At 39.0% G+C, this 10,517-nt stretch overlaps 1 pseudogene across 1 annotated transcript; it reads right to left on the bottom strand.

Annotated features, from left to right (window-relative positions):
• Positions 1–8,275: 8,275 nt before the first annotated feature.
• LOC306663349 (olfactory receptor 2L13-like) lies at positions 8,276–9,210 on the bottom strand (annotated as a pseudogene). Its single transcript has one exon. The product of its transcript is annotated as an olfactory receptor 2L13-like (transcript).
• Between the last annotated feature and the right edge of the window lie 1,307 nt (positions 9,211–10,517).

Below are 10,517 nucleotides of genomic sequence, written 5' to 3'. Positions count from 1 at the left end.
TTCATGAATGCCATTTCTAGTTCTATGAAGAATGTCATTGAGATTTTAATAAATTTGCATTAAATCTGTATAGTGCTTTTGGTACTATGACCATTTTGACAATATTAATTCTGCCTGTCCAAGAACATCTAAGATCTTTCCATCTTCTTAAGTCTTCATTTCTTTTGTTTGAGTGATTCCCAAGATTTTTTTGAGGCTATTGTGAATGGAATGGTTTTTCTAATTCCTTTTCAGTTGACTCATCATTGGTATGGGAACACAACTGATTTATGTGTGTTAATTTTATATCATGACACTTTGTTGAATTCAATTGTGAGTTCTAGAAGTTTTCTGGTGGAGTTTTGGGGGACTTCTAAATATAGAATTATGTCATTGGCAAATAGGAATAGTTCGAGTTCTTCTTTTCCTATTCGTATCCTTTAATTTTTTTCATTTGTCTAATTGCTTTGGCTAGGGTTTCAAGGACTGTTGTTGATAGAAGTGGTATAAGAGGTAGATTTCTTTCTTGTTCCAACTTTTAGAAGGAATACTTTCAATTTTTTTCTATTTAGAATTATCTTGGCCTTTTACAGTGTTGAGGTATATTCCTACTTAACATGTCTTTGTCTGGATTTGATGTCAGTTTGATTCTAACCTCATAGAATGAGTTTGGAAGGGATTCCTCCTTTTCTATTTCAGGGAATAGTTTGAGGAGGATTGGTATTAGCTCTTCTTTGAAGGTCTGGTAGAATTCGACTGAGAATTCATCTGGTCCTGGGCTTTTCTTTGTTGGTAGGGTTTTTATGCCTTCTTCAATGTCATTGCTTGAAATTGATTTGTTTAAATTTGACCTAGAATGTTCTCAGACTTGGAAAAATAATATAGTAATTCCCTCTGCCATGTGACTCCACCCACATGCCCTCCTTTCCCTTTACATTCAGGTTGTTCACAGAAGTGAGGTAGAAAGAGGTAGCTTTGCTCAAATCTGTGCAACATGCATCACTCTTTCCTAGCATCTACTCCAGGTTGTCCTGAATGTTAGACTCGGATGCCCTTGGGGAGAACCACCTCTTCATATGCCCCTGACACCCTCTTCATTGATCATCATTTTGCCATTTTTCACCCAAATGTCAATCTACAGTCATTATTTTGCACTTTCACTCATTCAGGTTTTTGCCTCCAACAGTGAGATGCAAATTTTAAACCACATGCTATCTATTTAAATGATTTTATAATGTGTACTGAATCCATTTTTGGTTTTCCTCTATATTTGTTTAGCGGAACATGGGTTATTGAAATAAAAATATTTTCTTTCTCTCTTCCTATGTTCAAGGATGGATATCTTTCTCATCACAATTGTGGTTCAGCAGTGGGATAATGTGGAATGTAGTGATGATTATCCTCCTGTTCTATGATTTACTCAAACCTACCATTTATATTTTTGTTTGCTTGTTTTTGAGGAGAAGAGAAAGTCCCTTTGACATAGTTTTAGAGATCTCAGTCCATACAGCAGCTGAATTCACTGCTGTGCATGCGAGGTGAGGCAGAACATCATAACGAAAGGTTGTGCTGAGAAAGTTCAGGACATTGCAAGCAGGAAACAGAGAGAGCTCTGCTCACCAGGGACAGAACACTGCCCAGAGGCACATCCCCAGTGACTCCCTACTCCAGTCACACCCCACCAGCCTATGGCTACCATCCCGATTATCCTTACAGTGGAGGAAGTCACAGATTAGGTCATATTCTCATAAGCTAATCATTCACTTCTGTACATTCTTACATTATCTCACACATGAGCTCTGCAGGGTCATCGAATCATAACATTCCTGGCCCTAAAATGCTCATGACTGTCTCACAAACCAATTCTTCGTTCCAGCTTCTGTTTTAGTCACTGTGTAATCCCTTTGACTGAAAAACCTCATGAGAAGTATGCAGAGGAAGGAAATTTTATTTGAGATCATGGTTTCTGAGGTTTCAGTCCACAGACATCTGGCTCCATAGCCCTGTGCCCAAGGTGAGGCAGAGATCATAGTAGAAGCACTGGGGAGGAAAGCAGCTCAGAACAGGAACATCAGGAACTTCCACTGTTTTTTTTTTTTGCCTTTAAAATCTGGAGGAAAAAAGAACAGTTACTTCTAAGAGTGAAAACTTTATTAGTCACTAAGTCCTGAGTACTTATTATATCAGGGGCACTGAGGTGTAAGTGTCTCATAAATTGGAAACAAGTGTGACATTTAGGTCTTAAACTAAGTTATTTTATTCCATTGCCACCACTCTAAACAGTGATAAATTCATCTTACTCTGTTTCCTAAGTATGTAAAGATATCTTTATCCCTGCTCCTTGATTGTAATCACTGCCCTTATTTTCCATAGGATTATCCAGTTACATTCAAACTGACATTGGAATATGATTGTATCAGCCAGGATTCTTAGTTGAGAAAGAAAAAGAAATTATATAACTAATTAGAATAAATATAATTTAAAAAAATAATCTTCATTGGTGAAAGAGAGAAACATATTTAAAGTATCTGGTGGCCCTTAAAATCTTCCAAAACACAGAGGAATCAGGCTGGATATATACATACAAAGAACAATGCACTTACAAGAAATTGGATTAAAAAACATATTAGCAGGTCAAATGTTTTAACTCATTCTTGGATTAAACAACCTCAGGACAGCACATGAGCATGGGTTTGGTGAAATGTGGAAAGCACAGATTTCAGAATTACATCCATTAAGGAATTAGTCATGTGGTCAACAGCTCATGGAACTGAACAAATAATAGATTAGAAAGGACAAGAACATAGTGACAATTATATCTGAAAGCCTGTCTGTGAGGCTTTAGATGGTAAACTCATGTGTCCTTTGAGATGCCCAAGATATTAACAGCATAGATTTTAGCAAAACAGACATCCCAACATCAAGCTCAGATGAACCACTGATGATTAAAATCAAGGATGAATCTCTCAGTGAAGTTCAAGGACTATGGACAATATTGGATCAAGAGTTTGAATAGGGCAATGAAAGAAAAGTGTAAGCAACTCTCCCCATGGTAGAAAGAGCTTCTTTACCTGTTGTACACCAGGAAAATAATAAACATGGTTTCTAGGATCCACTTGGAGCTTAATATCCCTAGAAGGATTAAAATTAACAATTAGTGGAAGAGAAGATGGCATATTAGAGAAAGGGTGCCCTTTCCAGCTTTTTCTAAGCTTGAGATTTCAAAACCAAGAAGACTGATCTTGAGCAAGGTGTAATCTAAGGAAATTAACTAAAATTCACTGTGGACAATAAAACCAAATCAAAACAAGACAAACACAGGGACACAGAAAGTTGGGTGCTTTGTGCATAATATGAGAAGTCATGCGTTAGACTCACATCAGTTTGGCAAGCAGCAGCCAATTCTGAGGGAAAGAGAAGTAAAGGCAGAGAGAGAGGTCAGCACAGGGAAAAGTTGATGTGGGGAGCTGTGATGCAGAGAAGGCTGACCTTCATGGATCAGAGGTGATGGAGAAATGTTAGTCAGGTTCTCTAGTGGACAGGATCAACAGGATCCTGTTATTATAAAAGCGTATTTATTAGATTGGCTTACATGACTAGAAGTTGGAGAGTCCACAATGGCCATCTGCAGCTGAGAGCTGGAAAACAGCAGCTGCACAGTCCAAGATCATCTAAGACCCAGAACAAGAAAGATCAACAGGGCCACCCTAGTCCAAGACCAAGGCATCTGGAAACTTTCTGGAGAATCCCTGGCAGAGTTCACTTTGGAAGAGTAAAGAAGCAAGAATCAATATCCTCAGATGATTGAAGCAGCAATCAAGAACCCATTCAAGAAGTGTCACACTTCCATCGCATCTGTTTCCGTCCTTCCAGCTTTTATTCCATGCTATTGGGCAGTGCTGCCCATGCTTAGGGAGTGTCTCCACTTCAGTTCACTATCCCAAGTGCCAATCATTCCTAGACACACCCTCAAAGACACATTCAGAGGCCTCTTAATCATGGGAATCCCTTAATCCAATCGAGTTAACAATTCAAATTAACCTTTACAAGAAAGTTACTGAGTGAAACAGCCAAAGTTGCCAGGCCCACAGGTTAAGAGTCCTGAGCAAACCAGGGTCACTGAAATTGGGCACCTATTCTAAGTGGCCTCACAGCAGAAGCAGAGGCAGGAGATCAGGAGCTCATGAAGTATTGCCAGTCAGACAGAGCAGTCACCTATTGTGGTTACAGATTGTTCCTGAGTCAGGGTGAGTGAAGCAGGCACAGAGAGAATGGTGCCTCAAGTGATCCAGCCTTGAGATATCAAGGACAGAGGTGGCTCTAAATTGCTGGCATTCCATGCAAGCTAATTGGAAGATGGCAGCAACCAGTCAGATAGGAGTGTCCATTCTCCAGGCATGACCATGGGTAATTCATATTCATAGCAGTGAAGGTGAGGTCTATGGAGGTTTGGATTCTACATCCTAAAAGAGGAGTTTACAGGAGGCCCCAGACACTCAGATGTCCAGCAGAGCCAGCATCTCCCAGCAACAGGGGGTTATGGGTCAAATCACAAATACCCACCAAAATAGTTCCAAAGATCAGCCACGCCTAATCCTGACTACAGGAACTTCCAGTTGAGAACTCCGCACCAAGCTTGCTATGGGAGGACACCACTGGTCAGCACTCCCCAGTCTATACCATACAATACTGGGAGATGGGGCACTGGTATTTATACCATCAGCTCTGACTTCAGCCCAAGGCCTGGCACCGTGGTGAGAAAAGCAAAGACACTGGACTCAACCACCCTGAGGATGTTACAGAGCCAAACAATAAACACAACGAATGGCCAACTGCAGAGGCAAGGGACGTCCATCCTGGCCAACAGTTTTGATAGCTGCTGTGGAAACAAACCCTTTGCTTTTCATTAAAAAATTTTTACCATGTTTTTTCCCTATCCATTTACTTTTTAAAAATTGTACTTTTAATTTTACTTGCTATGTTTTATCATTTTGAATGATTATGAGTATGCGTGTTTCTTCTCACTGTGCAAATAGGTAGATTTGGATTATATTTTTCATGTAATCTTACATTCATTTCAATTTCCTTCTTCGCTTACTTATTATTCACCCTTGGTTTGACTTTGGTGGGATAAAATTTTATGTTAGCTTGAGTTGTTTTGATCTTACATTCATTTGTTTCTACCTTGGTTTTTTCCCTTATTACCCCTTCTTCACTTCTTCCTCCACTACTAGCCAAACTTTGATGTTCTACCTTCTTCTTTTTCATTACTTTATGGTTTTAATTATGTTCTTATTCTCTTTATAGCCACCATAGCCACCTTCTGCTACTTATCTTCTATTTCTACTCTGTTCATTCTTTAAACGTTTCACATTTTTCCTTGCCTCCTCACCCTATTTTTCTCTGCATTTAAAGAAAAAGCTGCAATTACACAGTCTGATAGAATTATGTAGTTCATACAATTCCTGATGCATTCATTCTGTTGTGATTTTTAATGTAGTGGATGCATAGTAAACACCTGCTGCTTCACGTCTGAACTAATCATGGTTGTTTAGTGGTGCTGATGTTAAATTCTGACCCCACCAGTCCTAGACAAGTCCTTATTTTAAGGCTATACATCTGTTGCTAACAGTATATCTATTCCTGGTTCCCCTTTTCTCTAAGAGGGGCTGGAAAATGATCAGAACATTCATTTTCAAGTTAAAGTTCATGGAGTAGACATCCTGGGGCTGAAAAATATTCAAAACTCAGCAAAGTATTAGCAGTTTAAGTCTACACATAAACTAGCCTGATGTGAACCTCAATAATCCTGCAATGTGTACAGTTGTTTAGGGTCTTCCTCTCTCTTTTTGGTTAGTGTGGCTAAGGGTTTGTAAATCTCATTTATCTTTTCAAATACCAATTTATTTTGGGTATTTGAAAGACTGGTACCATTGAAAGACTTCTGGTACCATTGCTAGTACCAGAAGACTTCGAGAACAGATAAATTAAGCAAGTAGCAGAATACACGATAAACACTTATAAATCAATAGCTTTTCTATTTACTCCAACAATAATTCTGCTGAAAAAGAAATCAGGAAAATAATTCCACTCACTATAACCTCAAACAAATAAAATACTCAGAAATTAATCTAGCAAAGGAGTTGAAGTTTCTCTACAATTAAAATGGTAGAACAATGAAGAAAAAATTGAAGAAGACCTTAGAATATGGAAAGGCCTTACATGTTCATGGATAAGCAGAATTAATATTGTCAAAATCAGTATACACATTCAATGCAATTTCCATCAAAATACCAATGGCATTCTTCACAGAACAACAACAACTCATCAAGTTCTCATTGAAAGAATAAGAGACCCAGAATAACCAAAACCATTCTGAGCAAGAAGAGTGATGCTGGACACATCAGAATACTTGATTTCAAATTATGCTGCAGAGTTATAGTACCAAAAATGGTACCATAATGGTATCAAAACAGACATGAATATCAACAGAACAGAATAAAAGACACAAATAAAATTCACATCTGTCATCTAATACCTGAGAAAAGTGCAAAAAGTTGCAGAAAAAAAGCCTTTTAACAAATAGTGCTAGAAATATGTAAAAATAAATGAGATCCCTATTTCTCGTCCTGAACAAAAGCCCAATCAAAATGGATCAAAAATCAGAAATTGAGTCAGAATATTTGCCACTGCTAGGAGAAAAATAGCACTACACTCCAACATAGCAGTGTGGTCACTGACTTCCTTACACAAACCCTAAAACTCAAGAAATAAAGAATTAACAAGTTAGATAGATCAAATTAAAAAGACTCAGTGCTGAAAAGTAAATGGTTGAGAGCATAAAGAGCCTACAGAATGGGAGAAAATGTTTGTGAGCTGCTCCTCTGACAGGGGAATAATATCCAAAATATATAAAGAACTCAAAAAGCTTATCACCAAACAAATAACCCAATCAGTAAATGGGTTAAAGAACTAAAGAGACATTTCTCAGAAGAAGAAATGCAAATGTATAAAGAACTGTGAAAAAATGTTTGGTATCCCTAGCAATCAGTGAAATGCAAAGTAAAACTATACTAAGATTTCATCTCGCTATAGTCATGAGAGCAATTATCAAGAATACAAATAATAAATGTTGGGAATTTGAGGGAAATGGACACTCATTCTTTGGTGGGACTGAAAATTAGTCAAACCACTCTGGAAGGCAGTTGGGAGATTCCTCTTAAAATTAGGAATGAAATCACCATAAGACTCAGTTATCCCACTCCTCAGTATTTCTCCAAAGAACTGAAGTCAGCATGCTGTAGCAATACAGTCACATGAATGTTTGTAACAGCACACTTCACAACAGCCAAGTTATAGAACCAGCCCAGGTGCCCATTCTTAGAAGAACTGATTAAAAAAACATGGAACATACACGCAATTAGTTTTACTCAACCATCAAGAATTATGATATTATGGCATTTGCCAGTAAATAGATGGAAGTGGCAGACATGCTGAGTGAAATAAGCCAGACTCAGAAATCAAGGATCAAATGTTGTCTCACATATCTAGACGCTAGAGCAAAATAGTAATAAAAAGGAGAGGAATGAATATGGAAGTATCTACAGAAGATCACTGGAGTTTAAGGAGGAGAGGAGGCAGAGGGAGGAGGGAAGGGAAAAGGGAATTTAAAAGAAAGTAAACAGATCTTTTAAAGCATGTGGGTAAAATTCATTGTCCCAACACCAGGAATAATGATCAGAAAAAGAAGCCACATCTGGCCCTGAAGGGGAGGACTGTCAGTCACCCAGAGGTCCTCTGCTGTGTACCCTGGCAGATGTGAAAATGGGACACTTGAACTGGGCTGCGTGTTGTGAGTGTACACTGCAACACTATGATGGTTTAGAAGGAGACAAGGTATGCAAGCACAACTGTGTCTCAAATACACAGAAGTGAGGACATTACACATCAACACAGATACTATTACACTGGTGATAGTATATTTGCAAACAGAATATACCACTTATGATACACTATAACACAATTTATAATAAACATTAATTACCAATCAGATCAACTATGATGTTTTCAATTAGATAAATTAATAACCATTATAGCTGTATATGATAACCTATTAATTAAATTAATATTACTTTTAAACATATAATTAGAAAATCTTGTTATATATGTCGTTTACTGATATTTTATATTATTATTATATATATATATATATATATATATATATATTCGTCAGCTTTGCTTTGAAGTGCTAGTCAGCATGGAAAAAAGCCACACAGAGGAGCAGGAACAGCCATGCTCATGTCTTCCTGGAGGAGAACATCCCACACACTCTTCCCATGGCCCCCAGGACCTCCTTGTTCCTCAGGCTGTAGATGATGGGGTTGAGCATGGGGGTGAGGATGGTGTAGAAAACTGCAAGAATCTTGTCTTCTTCTGGTGAGCGGAGACTCCTGGGACGGAGATAAGTGTAGACAAAAGGTGCATAGTAAAATGTCACCACTGTCAAATGTGTGGAGCACGTGGTGAAGGCCTTTCTCCTTCCCTCTTTCGAGCGCATGCGGAAGACAGCAAAGAGGACCCGTCCATAGGAGGCAGTGATGCCAAGGAAAGGAACAAGGAGAAACAGGCTTGTGCTCACAAAAACCATGTACTCGTAGTCCCAGGTGTCCCCACAAGCCAGAGGCAACATGGCGGGGACATCACAGAAGAAATGATTGATGGCCCTGGACCTGCAGTAAGGAAGATGGAGGGCATAGATAGTGTGTGCCAGGGAGTTGATGGAGCCCAGTGTCCAGGACCCCAGGATCATCTTCACACATGTCACTTTACTCATGCGGATGGGGTAGTGGAGAGGGTAGCAGATGGCCACAAAGCGATCATAGGCCATGGAGGCCAGGAGTAAGCCTTCAGAACATGCCATAGTCAGAAGAAGCTTTGCACACCACAGCCCAGGAAGGAGATGCTCTTCTGTCCATAGAGGAAGTTGATGGCCATCTTGGGCACAGTGGTGGAGATGTACATCAGGTCCATGAGGGAGAGCTGGCTGAGGAGAAAGTACATGGGGGTGTGGAGCCGGGGGTCCAAGAAGATGAGAGAGGTCATTCCTGAGTTCCCCAAACAGGCAAGAACAAACACAAAGATGATCAGCAGCAAGAGAAGTAGGCCTTTCTGATTTGGGGGAAACAACCCCAACAAAATAAAGTCATTTGAAGTTTGGTTCCATTTCTCCATTAAAGCCTACTGCTTTAAATTCCTTGAAAGAAAAACAAAAACAAATGCTAAGGAATAATCATGAAATGAAACAAGAAGGGAGAATAAGAAGGAATTGACTCTATTAGACTTTGTTAATGGATCTTTTTCTTCCAAAACCATAGCCTTTGTTCAATAGTTTTTAAAACCTGAATAGAATTTCCTGCCCCACTTCTCTCTGGTAACCATCTAAGCCTGTCATACATGGACGCTTACATGGTTCTGAATACAAAGTCTAGTACAGGCACAGAAAACCCAGTGAAGTACCTGGAGCCTTCCTCCCTGCTGACTCCTGGCAGGACATTCCTCAGTACTATGCACCAGTCTCAGCTCCTGAAGAACCAGGGTCCTGCTTCCCCTCCTCAACTCAGTGCTCTGGTTCACCACAGACCTGGCTGTGTGACTCAGAAGGTCCCTGTGTGCTTGAACCTGCATCCTCAGTGACCTGCCTGCTCCACATCTGCTGTTGCTACTCTCCCTCCCCAAGAGCTACTGCAGCTGAGGAATGAGGCATCTCCCAGGAGCTGTCTGCTCACCTTCTCAACAGAAGCTTCTCTGCTGGTCCTAAAAGTGGGTCACCATTCAAAGCATTTCTCTTGAATTGTAAAGGTATCCTTTGTTCTGTAAGATCCACCCTAATTATAATGTGTTCTTTGGATATTGTCTTCTAGAAAGATTTCCATTTTCTGAAGTCCTAAAAAATAAAAATCAAGCATGTAGATTTTCATATGAATTTTCTTTTCATTGAGTAAGCAAGTTATATATGATAAAAATAACATATTTAACAATATATAAGATTTCATTCTGTCTGACATGGTGGCATGCTAAAACTAATATAATGGAAGCATACATAGATGTGGAAAAAGTAAACACATTCTCAGGTGTTCTTTCTATGTAGGAATCTTTGAGACGCAATAACGTATGGGAACTCTTCTACAGTTTGCTTCATTGATTATAATCTGCCCACAGCCCAAGTTCCATGAATTTAGGCATTAAAGTCTTCATTTTCTAAATATTAAAAGCAGATGTGAAGAACACTCTGAAATACATTAAGGTCTTGGATCAAACTTTGAGCTTCTGCCTTCTTCGAAATGCTGACCAAATATTTTTTTAATTTTTACAGACTGCATCTTGATGCATTGTACACAAATGGGGTACAACTTTTCATTTCTATGGTTGTACATGATGTAGATTCACACCATTTGTGTAAATGTACATGTACATAGGGTAATGATGTTTGTCTCATTAACCAATTCCAAGTCTCATTAACCAATTCTAAATGCTAATCT

Source organism: Sciurus vulgaris (genome assembly GCF_902686455.1).
Source record: "Sciurus vulgaris genome assembly, chromosome: 6".
Lineage (NCBI taxonomy): Eukaryota > Metazoa > Chordata > Mammalia > Rodentia > Sciuridae > Sciurus > Sciurus vulgaris.
Note: the sequence above shows the minus strand (reverse complement) of the source record. Positions and strands in the feature narration are given on the sequence as shown.